Source organism: Chiloscyllium punctatum, chromosome 30 (genome assembly GCF_047496795.1).
Source record: "Chiloscyllium punctatum isolate Juve2018m chromosome 30, sChiPun1.3, whole genome shotgun sequence".
NCBI lineage: Eukaryota > Metazoa > Chordata > Chondrichthyes > Orectolobiformes > Hemiscylliidae > Chiloscyllium > Chiloscyllium punctatum.
In genome coordinates, this window is record NC_092768.1 from 40,548,718 (window position 1) to 40,563,067 (window position 14,350).

A 14,350-nucleotide genomic window follows, 5' to 3' on the forward strand; every position below is an offset into this window, starting at 1 on the left:
GTCTCTACAATTGATCTCTATCGGGAATGCAATTCAGGTCCCACAAATGGGTTCTCAGTTGCGAATGCCGCCAGGTGCCAACAGCTGAGAGTCTCCCGTCAAGCATCAGCAAATAGCACAATTCAGGGAACATGAGTTAACTGGAAGAACACAGACGGGTGCCTGTACGCGAGGTTTATGTGCGTGAGTCACAGAGACAAGTAAATGGGATATTTGCCCGATGTTAGGAGATAGGTTGCAGTGAGAGTGTGACCTTTTGAGAGCGAATGCGACCAGCAGCACAAACATGGTCTCGAATCTGCATTATTTTCGTGAAGTTAGAAATCGATCCGTGTTATGGAGCTGCATAAAAATATCTTATTGATATCGCTGAAACAGTGAGCGGATTAGCTCATATTCTGCAAAAGCATTCAAAATCCATTCTCGAATTTCACTTGAAAGATTGTTCCAGAGGTGTACTTCGGAATTAGGAGCGGTCAAAGACAATTCAGCCCTTCGAGGCCGCTCCGCCTTTTAGCCTGATCATGGCTGATCTTATTCTGGTCAGAATTGCTCTTTAATGACACCACTTTTCTGGGCTCGAACTTGCAAGAGGAAAACCTATGAGATTTCAAGTTCAACGCCTTAACCATTCGGCAATCACAGATGCTTTGAAGGAAGGAGAAGGTTTTGATTGGTCAGTTACAGAGAGCGCGACAACCTTATCCTGTATGTGTGCTGTCTCGTGTTGCCATCAGATGCCAACCTGTGGTACTGATGAATGAACAATGAGCCCGAGTGTCTTTGATTGACCGCTCCTGGCGCTCTAACGTCATACGTCGTTACGCGATGATGTCATTACGCTGCGTTCCAGAGGCCCTTCCATCCGCCAGCCGGATTCAGCCTTGGCAACGAACTGAACCTGGTGACGATCAACGTCGTCCGAGGTCGGTGGGTAGGCGTTCCGTTAGCCCACAGCGTGACAGGCGGTGCTGCTGCAGCGAAGCGGCGAGGCCTCCGGAGTGAGGGTTGTTAAGGATTTGGATTGGGGTCAAATGTGTCCGCGCGTGGGCCTGGCGCCGTGAGAGTGCGGTTAGAGGGGCAGCTCTTTTCGCTCCAGCCACCGACGGCGACCCCGTGACCATTGTGAAAGCACAATGGCGAGGGGCGTTCACGTCACCGGAAGTATCCCTTGGTCCCGTTTCAGTCCTATCGCTCCCCGATCCATCCAATCCCCCTTTTACCCCCACCTGCCCCTTCCCCTACCCCATCCCCTTCCCCATCCCCTTCCCCTTCCCCCATCCCCATCCCCCATCCCCATCCCCTTCCCCCATCCCCATCCCCCATCCCCCATCCCCCATCCCCATCCCCTTCCCCCATCCCCTTCCCCCATCCCCCATCCCCCATCCCCTTCCCCCCATCCCCTTCCCCATCCCCCTTCCCCCATCCCCCTTCCCCCATCCCCCATCCCCCATCCCCCATCCCCCATCCCCCTTCCCCCATCCCCCTTCCCCCATCCCCCTTCCCCCATCCCCCTTCCCCCATCCCCCTTCCCCCATCCCCCTTCCCCCATCCCCCTTCCCCCATCCCCCTTCCCCCATCCCCCTTCCCCCATCCCCCATCCCCCTTCCCCCATCCCCCATCCCCCATCCCCCATCCCCCATCCCCCTTCCCCCATCCCCCTTCCCCCATCCCCCTTCCCCCATCCCCCTTCCCCCATCCCCCTTCCCCCATCCCCCTTCCCCCTTCCCCCTTCCCCCATCCCCCTTCCCCCTTCCCCCATCCCCCTTCCCCCTTCCCCCATCCCCCATCCCCCATCCCCCATCCCCCATCCCCCATCCCCCATCCCCCTTCCCCCATCCCCCATCCCCCTTCCCCCATCCCCCTTCCCCCATCCCCCTTCCCCCATCCCCCATCCCCCTTCCCCCATCCCCCATCCCCCTTCCCCCATCCCCCTTCCCCCATCCCCCTTCCCCCATCCCCCTTCCCCCTTCCCCCATCCCCCTTCCCCCATCCCCCTTCCCCCATCCCCCTTCCCCCATCCCCCTTCCCCCATCCCCCTTCCCCCATCCCCCTTCCCCCATCCCCCTTCCCCCATCCCCCTTCCCCCATCCCCCTTCCCCCATCCCCCTTCCCCCATCCCCCTTCCCCCATCCCCCTTCCCCCATCCCCCTTCCCCCATCCCCCTTCCCCCATCCCCCTTCCCCCATCCCCCTTCCCCCATCCCCCTTCCCCCATCCCCCTTCCCCCATCCCCCTTCCCCCATCCCCCTTCCCCCATCCCCCTTCCCCCATCCCCCTTCCCCCATCCCCCTTCCCCCATCCCCCTTCCCCCATCCCCCTTCCCCCATCCCCCTTCCCCCATCCCCCTTCCCCCATCCCCCATCCCCCTTCCCCCATCCCCATCCCCTTCCCCTTCCCCCTTCCCCCATCCCCTTCCCCCATCCCCTTCCCCCTTCCCCCATCCCCCTTCCCCCATCCCCCTTCCCCCTTCCCCCTTCCCCCTTCCCCCTTCCCCCTTCCCCCATCCCCCTTCCCCCATCCCCCTTCCCCCATCCCCCTTCCCCCATCCCCCTTCCCCCATCCCCCTTCCCCCATCCCCCTTCCCCCATCCCCCTTCCCCCATCCCCCTTCCCCCATCCCCCTTCCCCCATCCCCCATCCCCCATCCCCCATCCCCCATCCCCCTTCCCCCTTCCCCCATCCCCCTTCCCCCATCCCCCTTCCCCCTTCCCCCATCCCCCATCCCCCATCCCCCATCCCCCATCCCATGCCCGTCCAGCTGTACCTTCCCCTCCCAGGTCACTGCCCCTGTACTTTGCCTTACTTGCCAGGCCCATCTCCGCAGCTCTGCCCCTGCCCCCTGTTGACCACTGCCCTGCCCCCTCTGCCCGTGTTCCTGTGTCTCTCTCCCTACCCCCCCATCATTGTCGCTGCTGCTTTCTCCTCTTGCAACCACCTTTGCACCTACCACTGTCTACCCCCTTCCCCTCTGTCCTCCTCTTCCTGCTGCCCACCTTGCGCTGTCACTCTGTCTCTTAACCAGCTCACTTCCTTGCCCCACCTGACCTCACTGCTACAGACTCTGTCTTTTGACTGCTTCCTCAAACTTGCCTGCGACCTGCCTTCCTAGGCACCCGCTCCCTTGCCTCTGCTCACTGCTTTGCCCATATCTCGAACCCCTCCCATTGTCCCTGTCCATGTGACCATTCCATTGCATGCCTGCACCTGTTCCTCTGTTGCCCTTTTCCCCCTAAAGCGTCCAATGCATCTCAAAGCTCCTGCCCCTTGGACTTCCTCCACACCACTTGCCTGTCTCATTGCTAGGCTTAAGCGAGTGCTGCAGATGCTGGAGATTATTGTCAAAATTAAAATAGTGCTGGAAAAGCACAGCAGGTCAGGCAGCATCTGAGTAGCAGGAAAATCGACGTTTCGGGCAAAAGCCCTTCATCAGGAGTGTGGCTGGGAGCCTCGGTGGTGGAAAGATAAATGGGTGGGGGGTGGGGAGTGAGGCTGGGGGCATAGTAGCTGAGAGTGCAATTAGTGGATGGGGCGGGAGGTAAAGATGATAGTCGGAGGTGAGGGTACAGCGGATAGGTAGGAAGGAAGATTGGCAGATGGGACAGGTCATAAGGACAATGCTGAGCTGGAAGTTCGGAGTTGCGGTCAGGTGAGGGGAGGGGAAATGAGGAAACTTGTGAAATCCACATTGATACCATGGAATTGAAGGGTCCCAAGGTGGAAAATGAGGCCTTCTTCCTCCAGGCGTCAGGTGGTAAGGGGATAGTGATGAAGGAGGCCCAGAACCTGCATGTCCTCAGCAGAGCGGAACTGAGAGTTGAAGTATTGTTCACAGCTCCCTAAATTCTCTCCTTCACACCCTTTTCCCTATCCCCAATCCTCCTGCTGCCCATTCACTGCACCTGGCTGCCCTTAATTTCTGCTTTCTGCTCCGCTCCCCTTGAGCTCTCTGCTCCTTCCACATGCCGACTGCTCCTCTTCCTCTGCCACGGGTCCCATGCTTTGCACCTCCCACACACTTTCAAATCTTACCTGCCCTTCGCATTGCTTTCCCATTCCTGAAGAGATCAAACTCTTGATTTCCTTCCCAGAATTTGAGTATTTCCAGGTGCTGATTACCTTTTAACAGATTATAGATTCAAGTGGGAGATTTGCTGTGAAGGTGTCCTGTGCTTGATAGTATGGTGTCTCTATTTGTTTTGTTCAAGCAATACCTCTTTGTAATGTGAGTTGACAGAGAGCTCCTGTGATCGTGATTCTATTTTCTCAGACCTCACTGTTCTTTGTTCTTTCAACTGTGTGTCTGTTAGTTAGCCTCAATATATTAGCTCTGCTGTTGAATAGAGAAGTGATTGCTGGGCCTCTTGCTGAGATATTTGTAAGATCAATAGTCACAGGTGAGGTGCCGGAAGACTGGAGGTTGGCAAACGTGGTGCCACTGTTTAAGAAGGGCGGTAAAGACAAGCCAGAGAACTATAAACCGGTGAGCCTGACCTCAGTGGTGGGCACATTTTTGGAGGGAATCCTGAGGGACGGATGAACATGTATTTGGAAAGGCAAGGACTCAGTAGGGATAGTCAACATTGCTTTGTGCGTGGAAAATCATGTCTCACAAACTCGATTGAGTTTTTTGAAGAAGTAACAAAGAGGATTGATGAGGGCAGAGCCGTAGATGTGATCTATATGGACTTCAGTAAGGCGTTCGGCAAGGTTTCCCATGGGAGACTGATTAGCAAGGTTAGATCTCATGGAATACAGGGAGAAGTAGCCATTTGGATACAGAACTGGCTCAAAGATAGAAGACAGAGGGTGGTGATGGAGGGTTGTTTTTCAGACTGGAGGCCTGTGACCAGTGGATTGGCAAAGGATCAATGCTGGGTCCTTTACTTTTTGTCATTTTACGTAAATGATTTGGATGTGAGCATAAGAGGTACAGTTAGTAAGTTTGCAGATGACACCAAAATTGGAGGTGTAGTGGACAGCAAAAGGGGTTACCTCAGATTACAACAGGATTTGACCAGATGGGCCAATGGGCTGAGAAGTGGCAGATGGAGTTTAATTCAGATAAATGCGTGATGCTGCATTTTGGGAAAGCAAATCTTAGCAGGACTTATATTCTTAATGGTAAGGTCCTAGGGAGTGTTGCTGAACAAAGGGACCTTGGAGTGCAGGTTCATAGCTCTTTGAAAGTGGAGTCGCAGGTAAATAGGATAGTGAAGTTTGGTATGTTTTCCTTTATTGTTCAGAGTATTGAGTACAGGAGTTGGGAGGTCATGTTGGGGCTGTCCAGGACATTGGTGAGGCCACTGTTAGAATATTGCATGCAATTCTGGTTTCCTTCCTTTCGGAAAGATGTTGTGAAACTTGAAAGGGTTCAGAAAAGATTTACAAGGATGTTGCCAGGGTTGGAGGATTTGAGCTATAGGAAAACAGCTGGGGCTGTTTTCCCTTGAGCATCAGAGGCAGAGGGGTGACCTTATAGAAGTTTACAAAAGTATGAGGGGCATGGATTGGATAAATAGACAAAGTCTTTTCCCTGGGATAGGGGTGTCCAGAGCTAGAGGGCATAGCTTGGGTGAGAGGGGAAAGAGACCTTAGGGGCAACTTTTTCACGCAGAGGGTGGTACGTGTATGGAATGAGCTGCCAGAGGAAATGTTGGAGGCTGGTACAATTGCAACATTTAAGAGGCATTTGGATGGGTATATGAATAGGAAGAGTTTGGAGGGATATGGGCCGGGTGCTGGCAGGTGGGACTCGATTGGGTTGGGATATCTGGTCGACGTGGACAGGTTGGACCAAAGGATCTGTTTCCATGCTGTACATCTCTATGACTCTAATATATTTTCTACTTTTTCAATCTGTTTTTCTATTATGTCTATCAACAGAATTTGCACACAGTGAGATGTGCAGACTGGCATAAATAGTTTAAAAGTTCTAAAGGATCATGAAGACTTTAGATTCGATTACTTAGTGTGGAAACAGGCCCTTCAGCCCAAGAGTTCCACACCGACCCGCCGAAGCGCAACCCATTCCCCTACATTTACCCCTTCACCTAACACGATGGGCAATTTAGCATAGCCAATCCACCTAACCTGCACATTTTTGGATTGTAGGAAGAAACCGGAGCACCTGGAGGAAACCCACACAGTCACGGGGAGAATGTGCAAACTCCACACACAGCGTCATCTGAGGCAGGAATTGAACCCGGGTCTCTGGCGCTGTGAGGCAGCAGTGCTAGCCACTGTGCCACTGTGCCATCCCACTTGGTGGAAAGAAAGATGGTAGATGACTGGATACTTCAGATCTGAGCCTTGGAATGCATTGTTGAAGTAAGCTACCAGTTTTTGTAACTCCAGCACTGACACTACTTCCAGCTTACAATTTGAGTCATAACCCACTGCCTGGAATCCAATTCTTTAAACGTAAGTTTTGCTTTTCTCCTCATTGTCAGATTGGCAAATTATTGCAAATTGCCTACATTGTAATACGTATCTAACTATTCTTTCTTTTCTTAGCAAGGTGACTAACTAGAAATGACTTTTTACTATCAGTTAGGGGGAAAAGAAACAAGTGCAAGCATCTTCTCTGGGGCTGTTCTGCTTCTATATTTCATTCTAAGCACAAAGTTTCAAGTAACATGACACTTCATGATTGAACAGAACAGTAGTTGAGGGGGTTAAACTGACTTCAACCAAAGAGGAATAAGTGTATATTTGGTTACACAATATGTAATATATATATGAGAAATGTGAATTGAAGAAAAATATGCTGGTAATACATTAAGTGGTACTCTTTAAGATGTGTGAAAGCAATTTTTTTTAATTGGTTCTTATTTTGAGGACACCTCTTGATATTTTTCTGAGGACTACTTTTTCAGTTTCAATCACTTATTTAAATGGGTAATATTGCCACGTAGTAACAGGGCTCCATTATTTTAGTTACTACTGAACTCAAATTTGGACGCACCTAGAAAGAGAATTAGAATTCGCCAATTTCTTCAATTACAGTCAACACTCTATCTTTTAGGTTGCAACATACAATGAAAACATTAATTTTCTGGATACCACAGTACTGAGATTGGTGCAAGGGAAGAGGCTGGCAACAATTTTATTTTCCAAAATAACTCTTCTACCCTTCTACATATCAAATTCTGTAACCCAAAAGATATCTTCTACAAATTAATGAGATCACAGCTAACACTTTTCCATCACATATATAAAACAACAGGAACATTTAAACAAGTAGTTACTACTTTTCTTTACTGCATCTCAAATCTCAAACACAAATTTAAATTTACCAATTAACACAGTGTCAATTACATTCAGAACGTATTTTCTAAGTATGGTAGTAGCTCCTGAACTTGCACAACCATAAGCAAGAGTTGATAAAGTGTGATTTGGAAAAGGCACACCAGGTCAGGCAGCATCTGAAGCGCAAGAGAGTCAAACGTTTGAGGCATGACCCTTCAGCACTGGGGAGGGGGAAAAGGGTCAGAGAAATAAACAGGGAGAGGGGTGTAGGGATTGGTAAAATGTAGGTGGCATGGTGAAAGATGGGCAAAGTAGGAACTGATTGTGATACTTTGGTAGAAAGTGTGGAGCGGATAGGTGAAAAGGAAGTCAGGTCAAGAGGGCAGTGCCAAGTCAGAGGGTTGGATCTGGGATGCGATGGGGTGGGGGGAGATGGAGATTTTGAAACTGGTGAATTCAACTTTAGGGAAGTGTCGTTGTCAGGTCAAGAGGGCTGTGAGGTTTTCCTCCTCTCTACGCAGTTGTTTCAACCATAAACAAGAAATTCCATATTCATTTGCAAAGAATTCATTATCACAGTAAAGTTCTAGTGGATCCCAGTTGACTGGATATTCTTTTTTTGATGGTGTAAAATGTCCGACTCCATTAGCCTCCCTTTCTCACTCTGGTAACTTCCATTGCTGTTTCAAATGGTTTTCAGCCCCTTTCTTTCATGCTCATTTTTCAGCCTCTTTGTGCCCTCACAATCCTCTTGTAGACCCTTCCCCTCCCACAGACAATTTGCAGACTCCTTTTCTCTCCACATTCATTTTGCAGTCTCCGTAACCCCCCTTAACGCCCCCCCCCCCCCCCCCCCCATGCCCAATATTCTTTAAGCTGATTTCTCTGCTTCACATAGCCATATACCCTACTACAGAACTGGTAGATGGAATTCCCATCCTCAGGAAAAGTCTTCTAATTCTGTCTGTCAGAAGATGTTTCCCAATCATTTCCCTAGCAAAGGTATTCCCAACCGTAGCCGAAACTAAAAGGCACCTGAGCAACTCCCTAAATGCTATCACTTTCTGAATTGGACACAGCTTAAAAATACGGGGTAGACCATTTAGGACAGAGATGAGGAGAAACTTCTTCACCCAGAGAGTGGTGGCTGTGTGGAATGCTCTGCCCCAGAGGGCAGTGGAGGCCCAGTCTCTGGATTCATTTAAGAAAGAGTTGGATAGAGCTCTGAAGGATTGTGGAATCAAGGGTTATGGAGATAAGGCAGGAACAGGATACTGATTAAGGATGATCAGCCATGATTATATTGAATGGTGGTGCAGGCTCGAAGGGCAGAATGGCCTACTCCTGCACCTATTGTCTATTGCTAGCTGTTCCTCTATACATTGGTTTCTTCTCTCCTGTGTTTGTTGCTGTGTGATTCCTTATAAAAATATCAGTAGAAAGCTTGTGAGCAAACTGACCCAATTGTAGGCAATCTGTAATTGCTCAGAGGGCAGTTAAGAACTAAGTACAAAGAAAATTTACAGCCCAGGAACACGCCCTTCGGCCCTCCAAGCCCGAGCCATTCCAAATCTACTGTCTAAACCTGTCGCCCATTCCTAAGCATCCATATCCCTCTGTGCCTCACCTCGTCATGCATCTGTCTAGATGCATCTTAAATGAATCTACCGTGCCTGCCTCTACCACCTCTGCTGGCAATGCATTCCAGACACCCACCATCCTCTGTGTGAAGTACTTGCCACATGTATCCCCCTTGAACTTTTTGCCCCTCACCTTGAAAGCGTGACCTCTCATTATAGAATCCTTCACCCTGGGAAAAAGCTTGTCTCTATCCACCCTATCTATACCCTTCATGATTTTATAAACCTCAATGAGGTTCCCCCCTCAATCTCCTTTCTTCTACTGAAAACAAACCTAACCTGCTCAACCTCTCTTCATAGCTAGCACGTTCCAAACCAGGCAACATCCTCGTAAACCTTCTCTGCACCGTCCACATCCTTTTGGTAATGTGGCGACCAGAGCTGTATACAGTATTCTAAATGTGGCTGTACCAATATCTTGTACAATTTTAATATGACTTGCAAGCTGTTGCACTCAATACCCCGTCCAATGAAGGCAAGCCTTCTTGACCACACTATCCACCTGTGCAGCAGCTTTCAGGGTACAATGGACCTGCACACCCAGATCTCTCTGCCCATCATCTTTTCCCAAGGCTCTTCCATTCATTGTATAATTTGCTCTAGAATTAGACTTGCCAAAATGCATCATCTCACATTTGCCTGGATTGAACTCCATCTGCTACTTTTCTGCCCAATTCTCCAGTCTATCTATATCCTCCTGTATTCTTTGACAGTCCCGTATGCTTTCTGCTACTCCACCAGTCTTTGTGTCATCTGCAAACTTGCTGATCATACCAACAGTGCCCTTTTCCAGATCATTTATGTATATCACAACCAACAGTGGCCCCAACACTGACCCCTATGGAACACCACTGGTCACTTTCTCCATTTCGAGAGACTCACTTCAACTACTAATCTCTGTCTCCTGTTGCTCAACCAATTCTTTATCCACCTAGCTAGAAAACTATCCACATCATGTGACTTCACTTTCTCTGTTAGTTTACCATGGAGAACCTTATCAAACGCCTTACTAAAGCCCATGCTTATGACATCAACAGCCCTTCCTTCATCTATCAACTTGGTCACTTTCTCAAAGAATTCTATTAAGTTGGTAAGACATGATCTCCCCTGCTCAAAACCATGTTGCCTATCACTGATAAGCCCATTCTTTTTTAAATATAAGTAGATCCTATCCCTCAATACCCTGTCCAGCAACTTTCCCACCATTGACATCAGGCTGACTGGTCTGTAATTGCCTAGAATATCCCTACTTCTCTTGTACAGGTGGACAACATGAGCAACCTTCCAGTCCTCCAGCACCTCACCTGTGTTTAAGGATGCCACAAAGATATCTGTCAGCACCCCAGCTATTTCCTCTCTCTCCTCCCTCTGCAACCTAGGAAAGATCCCATCCGGTCCTGGGGATTTGTCCACCTTAACCTCTAGCCTACCCAACACATCTTCTCTACTTATGTCAACGTGATCCAGGCTAATAAACCTTCTATCTCTAATCTCAACATTCATCATGTTCCTCTCCTCAGTGAACACTGATGCAAAGTAGGCAGAAGTGAGGACTGCAAATGCTGGCCTCTATTCCTGATGAGGGGCTTTTGCCCGAAACATCGATTTTCCTGCTCCTTGGATGCTTTTGATGCAAAGTAATCATTCAGAATCTCACCCGTTCTCTCAGGTTCAACACACAGCCTTCCTTCATTATCCTTTAGTGGACCAATCCTTTCTCCAGTTACCTGCTTGCTTCTTATATAAGAATAAACCGCTTTGGGATTCTCCTTTATTCTGCTCGCTAAAGCTATTTCATGACCCCTTTTAGCCCGCTTGATTCCTTGTTTAACACTTGTCCTACTCTTCCAATATTCCTCCAGAGCCCATTCTGTTCTTAGCTGCCTAGACCTTACGTACGCTTCCCTTTTCCTCTTGGCTAGTCGTTCAATTTCTCCTGTCAAGCATGGTTCATGAAAGTTGTCTTTCCTATCCTTTGTCTTCAATGGGACATGCCTATCCTGCACTATCTTTAACTTATCTTTGAAAGTCTCCCACATATCAAATGTGGATTTCCCTTCAAATAGCCCAATCCACACTTCCCAGCTCCTGCTAATTTTGATATAATTGGCCTTGGCCTAGTTTAGTACTCTTCCCTTAGGACCACTCTCTTCTTTATCCACAAGTATTCTAAAACTTTGAGTTGTGGTCACTGTTCCCAAAGAAAACCCTCTCCGCAACTTCTACCACCTGTCCTGGCTTGTTCCCTAGTAACAGGTCCAATATGACCCCTTTCCTCGTCGGACTATTGACATACTGCTCTAGAAAACTCTCTTGGATGCTTCTTACAAATTCTACTCCATCCAGACCTCTGACGCTAAATGTATCCCAGTCAATGTTGGGAAAATTAAAATCTCCTTTCACTACTACCCTATTGCCTCTACATCTTTCCATAACCTGAGCCAAATTTAAGAGCCAAACACATTGCTGTGGGTCTGGAATCACATCTAGACCAGACCAGGCAGGCATGGCAGTTTCTTTCCCTAAAGGGCATGAGTAAAACAGATGGATTTTTTTCAACAATCAGCAATGTCATCATTATAATAATAATAATAGTCATCATTAGAGGCTCAATTCCGTAATTTTTTTTGACATTAAATTCCTATTCCCCCCATCAGCTGTGGTGGAATTTGAACCACTCATTAATACCACTAGACCTTCCCTCCTTCTGTTCTTTTCAGAAGATTAACATTATTCTGGTTGGCCTCAAATGGCATTTTCCTGGGCAGTTTGGGAGTTCATTCACTCACTGTCCATTCAGATTTTCAATGTCACTGCAATGAGAGTTTCAAGTATCTTTCATTCCTCAGATTATTCATTTCTGAACTGTAACTTGGAATTCGTGTTACTTTAAAAGAGTTTGAAATATTTTCCCTCAATTAGAGGCACTATATGAATGCAAGCGTTCATTGTAAACTGTGGAATAAATTGGCTTTCCTGCAAAGCTACTGTCACACTGGATAGAGGATGTTCAGACATTTCATCTGTTCCAACTTCAAAAGTTCAAAGTGCAGTCAGTGCATTCTTCCAATTTAATGTGTTGTATGTGGGAATTTTTTTATTTTATTCTACCTGCTAACATTCAATTAGTTAATATTTGAATGTAGAACTATGTTCTGATTTTATTTCTGCTGTTAATCACTTCTCAGACAAAACTGTCAGAAGACATTTACTTTTTGGGGTTTTGTATAAAATTGGATAATACTTTTATTTCTTTGCCTTCTGACTTCTAGCAGTATTTGATGTCAAAATAGAATTTTCCAATCAACAATATGTCTTTTTGGGCGGTATTATTAACCAACGTTCCCTGGAGTGTGTTTTTTTAAAAAAATGTTTCTTATGAAGAGGTGAGGCACTATGTGCATCCTGGCACATGTGAGATCATTCTGGGCTAAGAAGCTGAAGGAGGAACTGTTGTAAATTTCTATCCTGAACTGATAGCAATGGATTTTGTTAACTCCTTTTTACACAGGGAGTTAGGAAGGAAAGATTTCCACACAGCAAACTTCAACCAATGGATATGTTTGTTCATTCTGTCTGACTGACAATGATGGCTATTGTAAAATGAGAGAGAACAGCTTTTGGAAAAGATTGGGGCTTTTTGATTCAGCTAAGAGACGACCAAGGTACCTGATTGAGATATTTAACATTGAAGGGTGTGGACAATGTAGACATGCAGAGAACATTTCTGTTTGGAGATAATGCAAAACGGAAGGCAAGAAACATAGCCATGAAAGTAGTTAGAATGTGGAACTTTTTCCTTCAAAATGTCTCGCGTAATGTCAAAGAGAACTGGGTGTTTACATGAAGGAAAGGGAAAAGAGAAAAAGGCTAGATGGTAAGATGAGATAGAAGAAGTTGGTGTTGGATTGACTACAAACGCTGGGCTGAATGGCCTCTTTCAACATTATTCATTATGTAAACACTTTTTTTAACAGGACATTAGAAGAGCAGAATTTGCAGATGGAAAGCTCAAGCCAAATACTGTGTCAAGATCTGTCAGTCATTTAATTCATCTGGACCAGAATATCAACAGCCTTTGAATTGGCAGGTGAAATGTTTGTGTGTTTCACCAGGTGAAGAAGATTTTGAAACCTCCATGAGTAAGCAACACAGGTACCCAACTGAAAATGTACCAGTGCACTGACTGTAGAAAGAGTTTTAATCAACTGCTGCCTGAAGAACGACAATTTGCCCATTGATAGGGTTTGGGTCAGGGACAAACCGTACATGTATTCTATGTCTAGTTAAGGCATCAACAGATCATCCAACCTGGAAAAACGCAAGCACTCTTGCACCACGGAGAAACCATGGAAATGGGGGAACTGTGGAAAGTGTTTCAATTACCCCTTTGACCTGGAAACACATCGACGGAGTCACACAGGAGAGAGACCATTTACCTGCTCAGTTTGTAGGAAGGGATTCACTCAGTCATCCAGTCTCTACACACACCAGCGAGTTCACACCGGAAAGAGGCCATTCACCTGCCTTGTGTGTGGAAAGGGATTTAATGTTTTACCCAACCTTCCAATGCACAAGCGAGTTCACACTAATAGCAGACCTTTCAAATGTCCTGTCTGTAAGAAGAGCTTTAAAAGTAATCATGATCTGCTGACACATTCATGCACCCACGCTGGGGAGAGGCCATTCACTTGCTCTGTGTGTGGAAATGGATTTAGTCGTTCATCCCACTTATTGAGACATCAGCGGGTCCACACAGGGGAAAGACCATTTATCTGTTCTGTCTGTGAAAAGCGATTCACTCAGTCATCTCGTCTCACTGAGCACCAACTTGTACACACTGAACAGAGACCCTCTAAATGTTCTGACTGTGAAAAGACCTTTAAAAGCAGAAAAGATTGGCTGAAAAACCAGCAACTTCACTGTGGAAAGAAAGCATTCACCTGCTCTGTGTGGGAAGGGATTCAGTTGTTTATCCCAATTAAAGAGGCACGAGCAACTTCACATCAGACTGCAAGGGTTAGATTCTACTCTTGCTGATCATAATCTCAAGCAGGTGGAAATCATGTCTTGATTTTAACCATCAGGGTTTGTACCTGAATTGACTTGAATTTCATTATTCTGTATAAATGTCAAATAAATTTTGTTTTAGACTTCTTTGTAAATTTTTTGTCTTTCTCAGCTGCATGTATAGCAGCGTTGTGATTGGAACTCAATAAAGTTGATCTGGGAGCAAAATTACATGGAACAGATACGGAATAGAAATTTATCCTAGAAATGGTCCTTCATTGCTACACTGGTTGGGACAAGTAGAACTTTTGCAGTTTCTACACTGACAGCAAAAACTCGATCTCTGTTAATTTTGAGGCATCAAATAAATATGTTGAAACTGTTCTGTTCCATTACCCAACATTTCAATGTTTTAATGGTGGTAATTAAAATAGATTGTTGTTCAGACTTT

At 46.9% G+C, this 14,350-nt stretch overlaps 1 long non-coding RNA gene across 2 annotated transcripts; it reads left to right on the plus strand.

The window, feature by feature from the left end:
• Positions 1-806: 806 nt before the first annotated feature.
• LOC140455434 (uncharacterized) lies at positions 807-14,046 on the plus strand. 2 transcript variants are annotated; one of them, XR_011952833.1, is made up of 3 exons: positions 807-930; positions 6,113-6,421; positions 12,867-14,046. It is a non-coding gene; the product is annotated as an uncharacterized lncRNA (long non-coding RNA). The 2 variants fall into 2 exon arrangements; XR_011952834.1 differs by having other exon boundaries at positions 830-1,001.
• The last annotated feature ends 304 nt before the right edge of the window (positions 14,047-14,350 follow it).